Source organism: Panthera tigris, chromosome C1 (genome assembly GCF_018350195.1).
Source record: "Panthera tigris isolate Pti1 chromosome C1, P.tigris_Pti1_mat1.1, whole genome shotgun sequence".
In the NCBI taxonomy this organism is placed as follows: domain Eukaryota; kingdom Metazoa; phylum Chordata; class Mammalia; order Carnivora; family Felidae; genus Panthera; species Panthera tigris.
Window position 1 is genome coordinate 177,256,451 of NC_056667.1, and position 13,261 is coordinate 177,269,711.

The window sequence follows — 13,261 nt, forward strand, 5'->3', positions numbered from 1 at the left end:
CTGTCCTTACAACGTCAAAAGGGATGCTTCTGTTTATACTGAATAAACAGACAGAGGCTGGGTCCAGCCTTTTTTAAAAACACTGTATTATCTTGAGTGCATAAACAAGACGGACAAAATAGTTTTTCCTAAATGGCACACTGATGCATTTTGTATTCTGCTCTGTGGAAACAAAGACTTAGCTTCTGTCATACAAAAGACCCTTGAAACGGATCTGGAAGTGAAAGCTTATGCTTTATGGGATAGACCAATGAAGAAAACTGAAGAAAATGCTTAGATCTACAAAGGCTTCTGCTCATTTTTATTTTCTTTTTCTGAAAATTGAATACAAGTTCTTGGAAGCATTATTTGCTCACACAATGCCTGACCACATGTGCAAACCATTAAAAGGGCGTAGTTTCCCTGCCATTTTGATGTCCAAAATAAAAATGTAAATGCTAATGGAATGGTTTCTCCAGTTATGCTCCAGCTGTCCTTTATATCATTAACTCTTTTCTCAAGTACAATGATTCATTCATGACAATAACCTAAATAAGACTTTTTAGAGGTCAGAAAGAACCCATGCGTGAAGGGAAGACAGTCCAATGATAAGGGGGTCAAAAAAGAAACCAGTATATGCAGTTTGTGGAAAGATAAGAATCTGAAATCACAAAGGCAGTCAGTCATGAGATCTTGCAACATTTGAGGAATACATTAAGGTCAATTTATCTTATTGATTGTTTTTCACAAAGACCACTCACCAGAATACAAATGAAGCTTCCACATCATTTATTCATTCACCCATTCACCACTCATTCCATTGAGCATGGTATCAGCACTTCCTCAGGGTTGCATTTTACATATGACAAAGGGGTGCTGGAATATATATCAGAGAGGAACCCTGTCCTTGAGGAGGTTACCATCGAGTACCGTACTGAAGACAATAGGCATATAACCAACTAGAGAGTAAAAGGGAAAAAGGAGCAAATCAAAAGAGAAGAATGATAGGAATGTGGCAGGCAGCATCTCACATGGCCCTTAATGACCCAGCCTCCTGGTATTCTGGTCCTTATGTACTTCCCATCCCTGCCTTGAAGGTGGGGCTGGTCCCGGTAGCTCTTCTCAGTAAAAGTGATGGGCAGGGCTGATGTTATGGATATATGACCTATCCACACAGGGCCCTGTACTCAGTTTAGTGTTCTGTTGTCATCGACTGGAAATTTTATCTTTGAATTTCATAAGTGAAATTCAGTGACACAATGGAGCTTGCACATGAGCAGAAGAGTGAGATTCAGTATGTGTGTCTGCCTCCTTTCTTGGCTACCCTATTCCCATATAAGTGTTCGCAATGCCCCATGAGCACAGAATTCCAGTGGAGCCTTGATTTATGGGCATTCGGTGAGACTCAAAGCAAGGGCAAAGTAAGCTGTCTACTTCTACAATTGAGTAAATGGGGCACTGGCAGCCTCATAAGACGTCCCTTCTGTCCAAATAACTTGCTCAGAGACAGGAAGAAGGAAATAGCATCTTAAGAAACACAAATGACCAAGAAACTCCATCACATATATATTTTTATTCATGCTACTTCCCTTGATTAACTGACTACTTGCACTAAAAATTATGACTTAGAAGGAAAGAGAAAGGACAAGCCATAGTTCGTTGGTTTTTTGTTTGTTTGTTTGTTTGTTTGTTTGTTTGTTTTTTGGTCCTTCCTTCCTTATCAGTAAACCCAAGGTGGAGAGTGTTGCTAGAATGTGTGGGCATCAAGAAATAAAATAAAACAAAAACAGGTGAGTTAGTTTTGTGCAGCAATTTCCACTGTTCTAGTAAGAATGAAATATATATGCATGTATACGCTACAAAGTATGATTGTGCAATTTTAATGACTGCATATAAATTAAATGGTCTTATATTTGCACTTAAACTTGGCTTTGTACAATACAAAAATTAACAGTAAAAACATACTAATAATTTTAAATTTTAATCTTTTTCTAGTCAGAATGACATAGCAAATAAAAATCACCATGACAACTCAAGAAAGAGAGACTAACAAAAGAAAGGAAAAAAACCTTTAATAGAACTTTTCTTTGCTTTTTGAACCAGGGGCATCACTTTTCCTTTTGTGTTGGGCCCCGCAAAGGGCAGGCCATGATGATGGGATGTCACTTCCAAAATTAGGTTATAGAAATATTCTGGCTTCAGTGATGGAGGAAATGGCATTGCAGGTAGAGGAGACTATGTAATCTAGGCTCGGGCAACACTTCTTAAATCTTTTGATCACAAGGCCCCTTTATAGTCTTAAAAAATGTTGAGGGCCTTAAAGAACTTTTATTATGTAAATTATACCTATTGATATTTACCATAATAGAAACTAAAGCTGAGGTATTTAAAAATTTTTATTTATTAATTCATTTAAAAACAATAATGTACTTATTACATGTTGACATAAATAACATTTTAATAAAATGCTATATTTTCTAAGAATAGCTTCAGCAAGAAGAATGGCGATGTGTACATTGTGCCATTAATGTTTCACTCAATAGAAGAAAGCTGGATTCTAACTGAACCTGTTGACTAACACATTATTAAGTAGCCCAGAGAAAGCTCACTGTGCATTTGTGTGAGGATGAGAATGAAAAAGGCTGATAATACCTTAGTCCCTGGACCAGACACTGGGAACTACTGATCTAAGGTGTGAAGATGGGAGAGTTCAGAGAACATATGGATGCTACAGAAGGGGAAAAAAAAAGTCTCAGGAAGATAGATCTCAGAAGGCTTGAGTATCATGCCCAATATTTGATTCAGTAGAGGGTTTGGCAGAAATTCTTTGTTGTTAATCCAAAAGCCACTCTTGCTCTCCTTCCTTGTTAAAGAATTCTTGGTTCTATTCAGGTATTGAAAGCTCACGTTTTTTTTTTTTTTGGGGGGGGGTGTATTGATTGGCCTTCTGCCTTTTCCATGATTGTTATAAGCCCAAATATGCGACACAAAGTGGCATTGAAAAGAAGTCTGCCATTGCCGGTGGTGATGGCAACGTGTAAGTTTTCTTCAAGACAGAGGCTTGCTCCTTTCTGCCCTTGGATGCTGTGCTGTAAGAATATGATGCGTGAGCTTGCTGTAGCCATCCTACATAATGATGAGAAGGCCAAGGGAACTTTAGAGAGCTGACCCAGAGCCTGGATATTGTTAAGCCATTGGATTGTTGGAGATTTTGAAACTATGAACTGACAGCCCATTGATGTCTATGAAGACCGAACTGATTCCATAGATTGAGAGGTACCAAGTAGGTAGCTATTAACACAGTCCAGGTGAGGGTCATATGGGTCTGAAATATACTGGCATCAACAGGAACAAACAAGAATATAATAGAGGTGGAAGAATTGTGGCAGTAAAATCTGTAGGACTTGGCAGCTGTGCAGATGGGCATTGTATGTATGGACGGGGGGATGGAAAGGAAGGATCCACAATGACACAGTTAGTTGCTTACCTAAGTGATTGGAACAGTGGTTCCAGAAACACTGCAGATGTAACAGGTTTGGGGGGAAGATGATGGATTAAATTTGGACATATGGAGTGAAGGAGAGAACCTAAAATACACAGGACATGGTTGGTGCTCAAAGAATGTTCGCTGTGCTATGGGAGAGAATAGATCTGATTATCTATAAAGTTTGTTTCCTCATATCCTCCATACTTTTACTAAAATGTTGCCTTCTTAGGAAAGCCTTCCTGAACACTCTGTCTAAAATTTTAATATTCACTCCCCACTTCTTTAACACGTGTCCAACATGTCCTATCAAGTGCCATGTTACTTTCATGCTCTTTTTTAAACCTGTGCACTTATCTCTAGTAAAATACACATATTTTTACTTATTTATCATGTTTTCCTAATAGAAAGTAAGCTTAGTAACGAAACTTTTTATTTGTTTTGTTCACTTCTGTAACTCCAGCACCCAGACCAATGCCTGACACAGAGCAGATAACCAATAGGTGTTAAACAGATAAATGAATGCTCAGACCATGAGAGTCAGAGCTGCAGAATATCTATCTATCATACGCCTAAAGGTGGCAACTGAAGCCTCAGGACTAGATAAATGTAACGTAATTGGATACTGAACCCACAAAGGTAATAACAGATACTTGCTGAGGTCTAAGGATTGTCCTAAACATTTTATCTACATCTCAGCACTTAACCCTTACAAAAATCCTGTGGGTGGACAGGTATCTCTCCCACTTTACAGATAGAGAAGCTGAGGTTAGACAGGTTTAGGTAACTCAACTAACATCACAAAACTAGTGAGGTTGCTGGGCCTTTATGTAAGAGACCAGAATAAGCTCTTGTGTAGATCTTTAATAGAAATTTCACCTCTAATGGATGCAGTTTTAAATTGTGTTCCGCCATGGTATACAGTTAAAAAAAAATGATCTGGAGTTGCTCCTGCTTCCTGGTTTTATAAAAAGTAGAAGTGACCCCTTTGTAAACTTTCAGGAAAAAAAATTCCTAACTGAAATCGGAAGATCATTCAGATAACTAGACACATTCGTACACCTCTCTTCTAAAATCTGAATAAGGCAACGGTAAAGATTGATCAAATAAAAACATTAACATTTAGAGTTAAAATTAATTGGTCTAAAGAGGCAGAGCACTTGTGACCCCATTGGTTTTCTACCCAGAACTGTAGTGAAGTGACCTGGAGGACCTTAGAAAATGTGTGACAACTAGCATTATAGGGAAGATTACACTTCTCTTAAAGTCACATGTCAGTTGCAAGCTAAAGTTATGTGACTTAGAAGGTCAGTCATGACATCCTTTCCCTTAATGCCTCAGAGATGGGCTTCACAAAGAAAATGACTACATGCTTATTTCATCCCAAACAGACTCAGCTTAAGGATGGTTCTCCCCCTTCCATGAAAAAAAGCAGGCTATTAGTGGAGATAAAGCCTCTTGGCTTTGCAACATGTTTTTACATTTTGTTCATGGACATGAGATGGCAAAACAAGATGAACATGATTCTTTTATTGAGTATTCAATTAAAAAACGTCACGGCTTTGCCATTAGTTTGTATAAATCCTAGAGATGAGTTTTAAACGAGTGTGTTATTATGTTGAGGAAAGCTGAAAGTGTATAACCTTGGGCAGATCATTTAACATCTCTCTGCTTTACATTTACAGGCAGTAATGCAAAGAGACAGGATTATATGATCTCCAAGGTCCCATCCAGCCGATTGAACGCACTCTGATTATTTGAAAGGCCATTTGGTGTCGTAGTGAGGGTCCTGGGCTCTAGAACCAGACAGCCTACATTTAAATCCTGCTTCACTCCACTTAGTAGCCACAATATATGACATAGGGTTTATTGTAACCCTACAAGCCTCAGTTTCCTCACTGGTGAAATGAACATAAAACACTCATAGGATCCTTTTGCGTATTAAACATACTCAGCTTTGCAAACTATTAGCATTGGATTTAATACAAAATCAATAAACAGTAGTGTGAACAATTGCCATTTATTTTATATTGTAAATTAAATTTTTTTTTCCTTTAACAACAAAAAATAACTTTCCTAAGAATTTGGGATGGTATGATTTTTCATGGTTTAAACTCTTTAATCTACTTAACACCTACGCTATGTTTTGAAGCATAAAAAATAATTCAAAGCATTAATTTCATTTATTTAATCCCAAATAATTGGTTTGATTGTTTTCACTCTCTTTCATCCCCCACCTTAGTAGGATAAGTGCTAGATTCAAGACCTACCTAAAAAGCTGCTTTGGAGACAGAAATTTCTGATATGCTACGGTGCCATCACACGGGTCACCAATAATGAGAGAATGAATAATATTTCTCCAAATCACAGTCTGAACAATAACTTATTATAATATAGGCAAACAGAAATATTTTTGAGATCTATGTTTTTGAATAAAAAGTTTGAAGAAAACTCGTTAATGAATTATGCTCTGATGCATCTTTCTAATACCCTTATAAGTGTTCAAATTCTCTTTACATGTATGAAGGCACTGAGACTCAGTAAGGTTAAGGAGTTTGCCTAAGGCCACACAGAAGTAAGTGACAACACCAAAATTTAAGCTCAGTCTGACTTTAGCATCTGAGCTCTTAAGTAGACTGATTTTAGCACAAAGGTCCTCTGTTCGTTCAGCCTTCTGCCTTCTGTTTTACACAAAGTCTATGGTCTCTCCAGATCCTGAGCTGCCTCATTATATCTATCTATCTATCTATCTATCTATCTATCTAGTATGTATCTACCCATACAATCACCTGTCTATCTATCCACCCACCCATCCATCCACCAAAGCATGTTTTTGTCTATTAAAATAAGACCGGTAGGATTTGAACTCTTGATTCATGGCCAATGAGTAAAGTTTCTCAGATATAGTTTTAAGTATAATACACCAAATTTAAAATTAGGTCACTACAAGTAGTCAAAGATTAAGCTAAAAAAGATATTCATTTCCTTCCCCTTCCACCTTCCTCCTCATCCCTCCATGGGAAAAAAAAAAATCACTAATATGTTGCACATTGTAGGAAGAAAAATGACTTTACCTATTTTTTTTGTTCTCTTTTCTTTTTACTAGTCCCTATATTTGTAGGCCTCACATGGAAAATTAATTTCTGCTTTATTCTTGTAAGCTTAGTTTTATCTTCCTAAATATATCCTTCTTATCAGAAGCCAATCAAACATTTTGTTCTCCCCTGTTTATAAGTTGTCCTACTTTATGTTTCTGATTCTGTTTATCTCTGATGCTTTTTTCTTCTTTTTCATAGGCATTGTGGTGCTGGAGATTTGGAGGCACCCCTAGGCAGCCTCTTAACTTTCTGAACCTCAGGCCAGTCAACCTAATTCATGTGAGCCCTGAAGAGGAGACAGGGAAGGTGGCACAGCGAGCCAGCCGGAGGACTTCACTAGTCCATTTCTCACTGGGTAGAGCATGGATGGGCAGGTAGACACATCTGCAGTTAAGTTTTCAGGGCCACCCACTTCAAGGCCTTTGGGGATAAGCACATTGGAAGCTTGGCCAATGTTTTGATCCATTTGTGCTGCTATGCCAAAAACACCATAAACTGGGTGGCTTATAAAACAGTTAATTTATTTCTCACCGTTCTGGAGAACTCCAAGATCATGGCACGGGTGTCTGGAGGTGCCCACTTCCTCACAGATAGCGGTCTCTGACATCACAAGGAGAAGGGGTGAGCTGGCATTCTGGGTTCTTTTTTACATGGACACTGATCATGCAGTCTCCACTCTCATGACCTAGCCACCTCCCAAAGGCCCTACGTCCTACTACCACCACCTTGGAGGTTAGGTTTCAACATACGATTTAGGGAGGAAACAAACATTCAGACCATGGCGGTATCATTTGCCAACTTTGAGTCTCTGTCTTCTCTAATGACTCCTAATTTCTCCATTGTTTTCTATTTCAAGAGTCCATCTCACTCCGTATCTATGTTTTCTCACCAGTGTCAAGTTTATCAGTTTGGACAAGACATGCTGTAGTAATAAACAACTTCAACATTTCAGTGGCTTAAAATGACAAAGATCTATTTATTACTCATGTTTCATTTCACCCAAAGACCCAGGAAGCAGTCACCTACTTGAATGTTGCCAGTTACTATTCCAGAAAAAGGAAAGAACTTGGCAGAATTTTGTATCAGCAATCAAATACTCAGCCACTGGTCAAGGCACTGAACTAGACATGAGTTTCCCCAACCTCAAGCACAGTCCAATAACACAGCAGGATTTGTGTTCCCTACCTACTTTGGAGGCAGGAAGTCAGAAATATTTAGTGAGCACCTGGGCAGTAATTTTATCTTTTAATTAAACAAATGGAGGACAGCAGCGCCTCCATATTTTTCTTATTTGGTCTACTTCTAACTTCTGTCATTAATATATACTGATGTCTTTCTATTTTCATTACTTAGTTTATCCTTTCCTTCCAATACCATATTATTTTCTGTAAATATTTTGGGTCCTTTTTACCCAACAGTCTAACTTTTTGCTATTCCCAGTGTCTATTTTCATTGCTCAGCCCCAAATTCACTTTCTTTATTAGATTTCTCTGAACTCCTGCAGCTCTTCCTGTCTGCACCACACAACTTAACCTTTAATTATTTGCCTACTGGGCATTCCGTGCGTTTCTGCCTTTTGTCAGCTGAATCAGAAAGTAACTTTTTCTCATCACCTCCCTCTCATGCTCCAAATTGACTCTACCTCCTGATCCCTATTACCACTATTCTTCCCTGGTGCTCATCCTCAAAATTTTACCTTCTCTTTGACTCTTGCTCTAAACTCTTGTTTTTTATAATTGTGCCATTTACGCATTCTTCCGCGTGTACCCATTGTGCTCATGTGGGTCATATGACAGTGAAGGTGAAAAAGCACATTACAGACTCCAAATACAAAAGGATACTGCTCTTTATCCCTTTAACTATTGTTCTTTCCTTCATTTATTTCTTTATCATTCATGCATTCATGTACTTACTCAGGCCCTAACTGCTTTCTTGGAGCTGTGCTTGTTACTGGCAAAGGCACAAATTATATACCAGTCTCTGCTTTCCAGGAGGTTACGTTTCAGTTGGGGAAATCACATACATACACTTCCAGGTCACTAGGTACTGACAAAATTGAAATGGGAGAAAGTGCCATGGGATAAGGGAGAAGGGGGCAATGGCTATGTTCTGGAGTGGTCTAGTAAAGCTCAGGAGGACGGACAGTGCAGATGACTAAATCAAATCACTTTCAGATGAACACCTGAAGGCTTCTCAGTATACACAGAATAAAATCAACACTTGTCACTGAGGCCTTCTAGAAACTTCATGATTAGGCCCCTTTTCAACTTCATCTAAGACCTTAGCCACACTAAGCTTCAATCAGTTCCTTCAGCACACCAAGCTCCCCTGCACTCTTGTGCCTTTAGGCTACAGGTTCTCTCTGCTCAGATTTCTAGGTCTACAGATTTTTATGAGGCTGGCTCTTGCCTTGCCTCCTATTTGGATCCACAGCAATCTTCAGAGAGGCATTCCCTACATACCCAATCTTGAGTGGTGTCTCCTTCCCCCAGGACCCTGTTTTCAGAACTTGTATTATCTGAAAGTATCTTGCTTGCTTACTATTCTCTTTCTTTATCACTTAACCCCCTCCTCCTCCATCTCTCCTCTTCTTAGCATCTATGTCACCTCCTCAGATGAGAACTTCCCCAAAATGTAAGCTCATTACAGGCTCGAACTTGTTCTATGTCAAATAGTGTATCGCCGGGGCTCAGAGAGAAGATGACCCATCAGACATACTAAGTAAACATCTACTGTTCGTGTACAGCTTTCCCGATTCTAGTATCTCTCTTTCAGGGCCATTATCAAACTTTCACTCCTGGGTTCTTTCTCCTTAATGCTACTTTTACTATGTAGCACATGTTCTGGAGGGAGGGATATACGTGGAAGTGAGAAATGCCACTTCCGAGACTGGCTGATAAAAATTCCCATGTATGATCTTTTCTTCTTTTTGTGCTTTTTATTAAATGAGTGAATAGAATCTCAATGATTTGGGGAAACACAGGCCCATGGTATGGAAAGAGATACGCTTCTAAAAGACCTTGTGAAGACTGATTAGGAACACTTGACTTGAAATGTGATAAGAGCAAGAAATAAGTGTGTGTATGTGTGTGTGTGTGTGTGTGTGTGTGTGTGTGTGTGATATCTCTGAGAATTTGACACTTCTCTGTTATTACGTTTAGTGTTGTTAGGTAGAAGCTAGACATGAGCAGTGGAAGGAACGCCCCAAGGCAGAACCCTTACTCCTTGAAGGGGAATGGTGGAGGCATGAGATGGAGGCAAGAACGGTGATAAATAAACTACACATTAAAGCCCAGGGACACAACATCCTGACCTTGTGGCTTCCAAGACCTTGGGGCTGACAGATCGAGAGCCATAGGTGCCAAGCACGTGCTCTCCTCTTTCACCTCTGTCCCAAGGTAACCTCAGCCTCATCATCATGCATTTGCATTGTGGGAACAGCCCCCTCCCCCCCCCCCCCCCCCCCCCAAAGAGAAAGGCTGCCAGGACCACTCCAGTACAAACCTTGTATGGTCAAAAAATCCCCCTTGCAACCTGTGGGAGGAGTTCCCCAAATGATTGGAAGCAACCTCCATTAGAGACCACCCCACTGTAGTCACTGTTCCTCCCAGCTCAGAGAGACGCAATAAATACCAAATGTCAAAACTACCTAAGGGCTGATTCCGCTTCATGGAACGCGCTGGCTGTCACACCTTGAGAGTGTACTTCTGCTTTAATAAACTGCTTTGTGCTTGCTACTTTCCTTCTGGCTGTCTTTATTTGAGCATGGATCCCCACGTAAATCTTCTTGTGGGCATTCCAAGGACGGAGACCTCCATTTACACGATGCAGGCTCTCCCACCAGTAATGGTGTTGCGGGAAGTAATATATTTGACAACTGAGTCTTCCATCATTTGGCTATGGGTACTTTTCCAGCCCTTCAGTACTACACACAATCTCATAAGCTATTCTTCCTTCTGAAAAGACAGTTTCTATAACTACCTTAATTCTACCCTGACATCTGTTCTTTAGCATTATGCACTAAAATGGGAGGGCATGCACCTTGGACTTAGAAAAATCTGAGGTTGAACTCAAGAACTGCTCCGATATAGCAACATATATTTGGCATGTTATTGATCTCTCAACACTTGGTTTCCTTCTTTCTCTAAGTGGAGGAAAATAAGACCTAACTTACTGCAACTTTGTAAAGGATTAGAAGAGATGGCTCACTTGACTTCTATGGAGGGTACACTTGACTTCCATGCTAATTAAACATACATTCCTCTCTCCGTTTTCCCAGGGAAATGTCACCCCCTTCTCTACACCTGTAAAACTCCTCTGAGTCTTGCAAGTTCTCCATTGTGTCCCCAATTTTCTGGAGCACAATGTTTACAAAATAGGTCACAGGGTGGACTCTGACTTTGAATCTTGACTTTGAACCTTAATAGCTAAGTAAATTTAGACATGTTATTTAACACCTTTGTGCTTCAGTTTCATCATATTTAAAACTGCAATAGTAATAACACCCTTTAGTCAATGAGGATTACATGAATTAATAAATACAAAGCCCGTAGAGGAGTGCAGGGCACAAAGTAAGTGCTTCCTCATGTCTGGTTGGTTTTTTTTTTTTCCTTCAGCAAAAATAAATTCAATTAAAATTAAACTGCATGCTTCAATCAAATATATTCTTTCATTTCTTTGTCATAATTAATAATTTGGTGTTATATTTGAATGTTTTAAAGTGCTGCATTTATGCCGATATCTATGTTTATTACAGAAATACATCACTAATGTTTGCTAATGTGAAGACAGTATTTTATTTCACTTATTATTTTTGCGTTTGTGCCACTTGTTGTGTATATCTTTTAATATCTGCTCATTATAGTCACTATGGCTACTTGTAGTCTGCATTACTTTTATTACCCTGGATAGTACAATTTTGATTGTAGAAAGCTCATTTTAGAATGAGCTCAGAGAATAGAGGAAACTACTATGTCAAAGACTTTAAAAAGACTGTAATGAATAAAAAAGAGCTGTGGTAAACAATCTTTAGAAGATCATCCGTCCCAAGTGCATCATCCTGATTTCTTATGTTTCATTCATAGCTTAGTGGTGAGGGGAAGAATGGATCCACTCCTGAATGATTCTACTTGGCACTGGGTGGGGGATTAGAAAAATCAGACCTCCCTTTCCTTCATTTATTTTTTTCTTTACTACAATAAGCATTTAGAGCTTCAGGAATATTGATTGTCCGACGGGGTGCTGCATGTAATTTTACAATTTGTTCAATCACTTAGTAGAAAATACACATCCTGCTTGTAGGGGGATGTGTCTGGAACGGACTGATGCTGGCTGTGGAGGATGGGTTGCTGATTTGTTGTTTAGATGAACTAACACACACGATATATTACTGTTTGGAAGTAAACCACTGAAGACTAGCAATAGTTTCTACCCAATTTAAAACACCTTTGGGAGGACAGTTTCTCTGTAAATAATGCTTATACCTCAGAAAGCTATTTATTATGAATGCTCTGGAAACAGACAACGAAATGTTTACAGTTCATGAACCATCCAGTCTCTTGGAATTAACCAAGAAAAATGTCTAAGGTGGACTCAGAAGGGAATTAGGTTTTGGTAAGTTTTTTACATCTCAAAAGTTGGGACAGTGCTCTCAAATCCATTCGTCTTGAGAAGTTCACAAATTTTGAAAGGAAAATGATATACTATAACATAATTATAATAGAACACAGAAATTATGTTCAAATCTGAATATGGTCTTCATAAGTTTATTTAACATTCCTAACAATCTCCAAACTCATCCTTAACCTTAAGTAAAACTTTTGGGGAGGGGGGTCTATGGATGTGTAAACAATGACTTGATTTTCATTAAAAATATATACAGGCATGTGCATGCACACATACATAAACACTGATGTGGGGGGAGTATATTCCTCCAAATTTTGCAGTGGTTTTCTTGGAATGGAGGGATGATGGAGATGCCATTTTAATAGAGTTTTTATGCTTCTAGTTTTTTCAAATTCTCTGCGATAAACAGGTGCCACTTTTATAATCAGAAAAAAACCTATTTTAATGTAACCTTCAAGAAGATCTACGAGATTGGGAAATAAAAGGCTTGACATGATATGTTGAAGGGCCAAACGGCAAGACACAGCAGCACACTGCCACTACCACAGGGATTAAAACCCACTGGCACAGGGGCCATATTCAGCTGCCATTGAATGTAGCGATTTTCCCCTTTTTCTCTGACATGCCATAACTTCTATTCTTATGGTCGGAATACACATTTGTAATCAATTCTCTTTTGCTACTTGGAAAGGGGCGCACAGCCCATCAGCTACTCCCAGAGATAGTAAGGACAACGTTACTTAGCAAATGGCTTACTGAACAGTGCCCTTGTTCGTCTGGGTTCCTCAGTGTTCTCTGCTTCTTGCACACCCTGTGACACGTGGCTGATAGTGGCACACCAGCATTAAAGGAAGGAGGAGTGTTGAATGGCTCATCTCTCACATGCCTCCTTTCTGGATAAAAAGATCTAAAACCTACCTAGTTAATATGTAAATTATGTCCCCCCCCCACCCCGGTTCATTAAGAAGGTTGCTACTGTCACTTCAAAAGCAGCAAGCTGAAGTTGAAACAGCTCAAAATAATCAGGTTTTGGTGAAGATATTCTGTTCTTTGCAACGTTATACCTAATAACCTC

At 39.1% G+C, this 13,261-nt stretch overlaps 1 protein-coding gene across 5 annotated transcripts in view; it reads right to left on the reverse strand.

Moving 5' to 3' along the window:
• TMEFF2 (transmembrane protein with EGF like and two follistatin like domains 2) overlaps positions 1 to 13,261 on the reverse strand; it is a 232,276-nt gene that overhangs the window by 80,183 nt on the left and 138,832 nt on the right. The window lies entirely within an intron of this gene.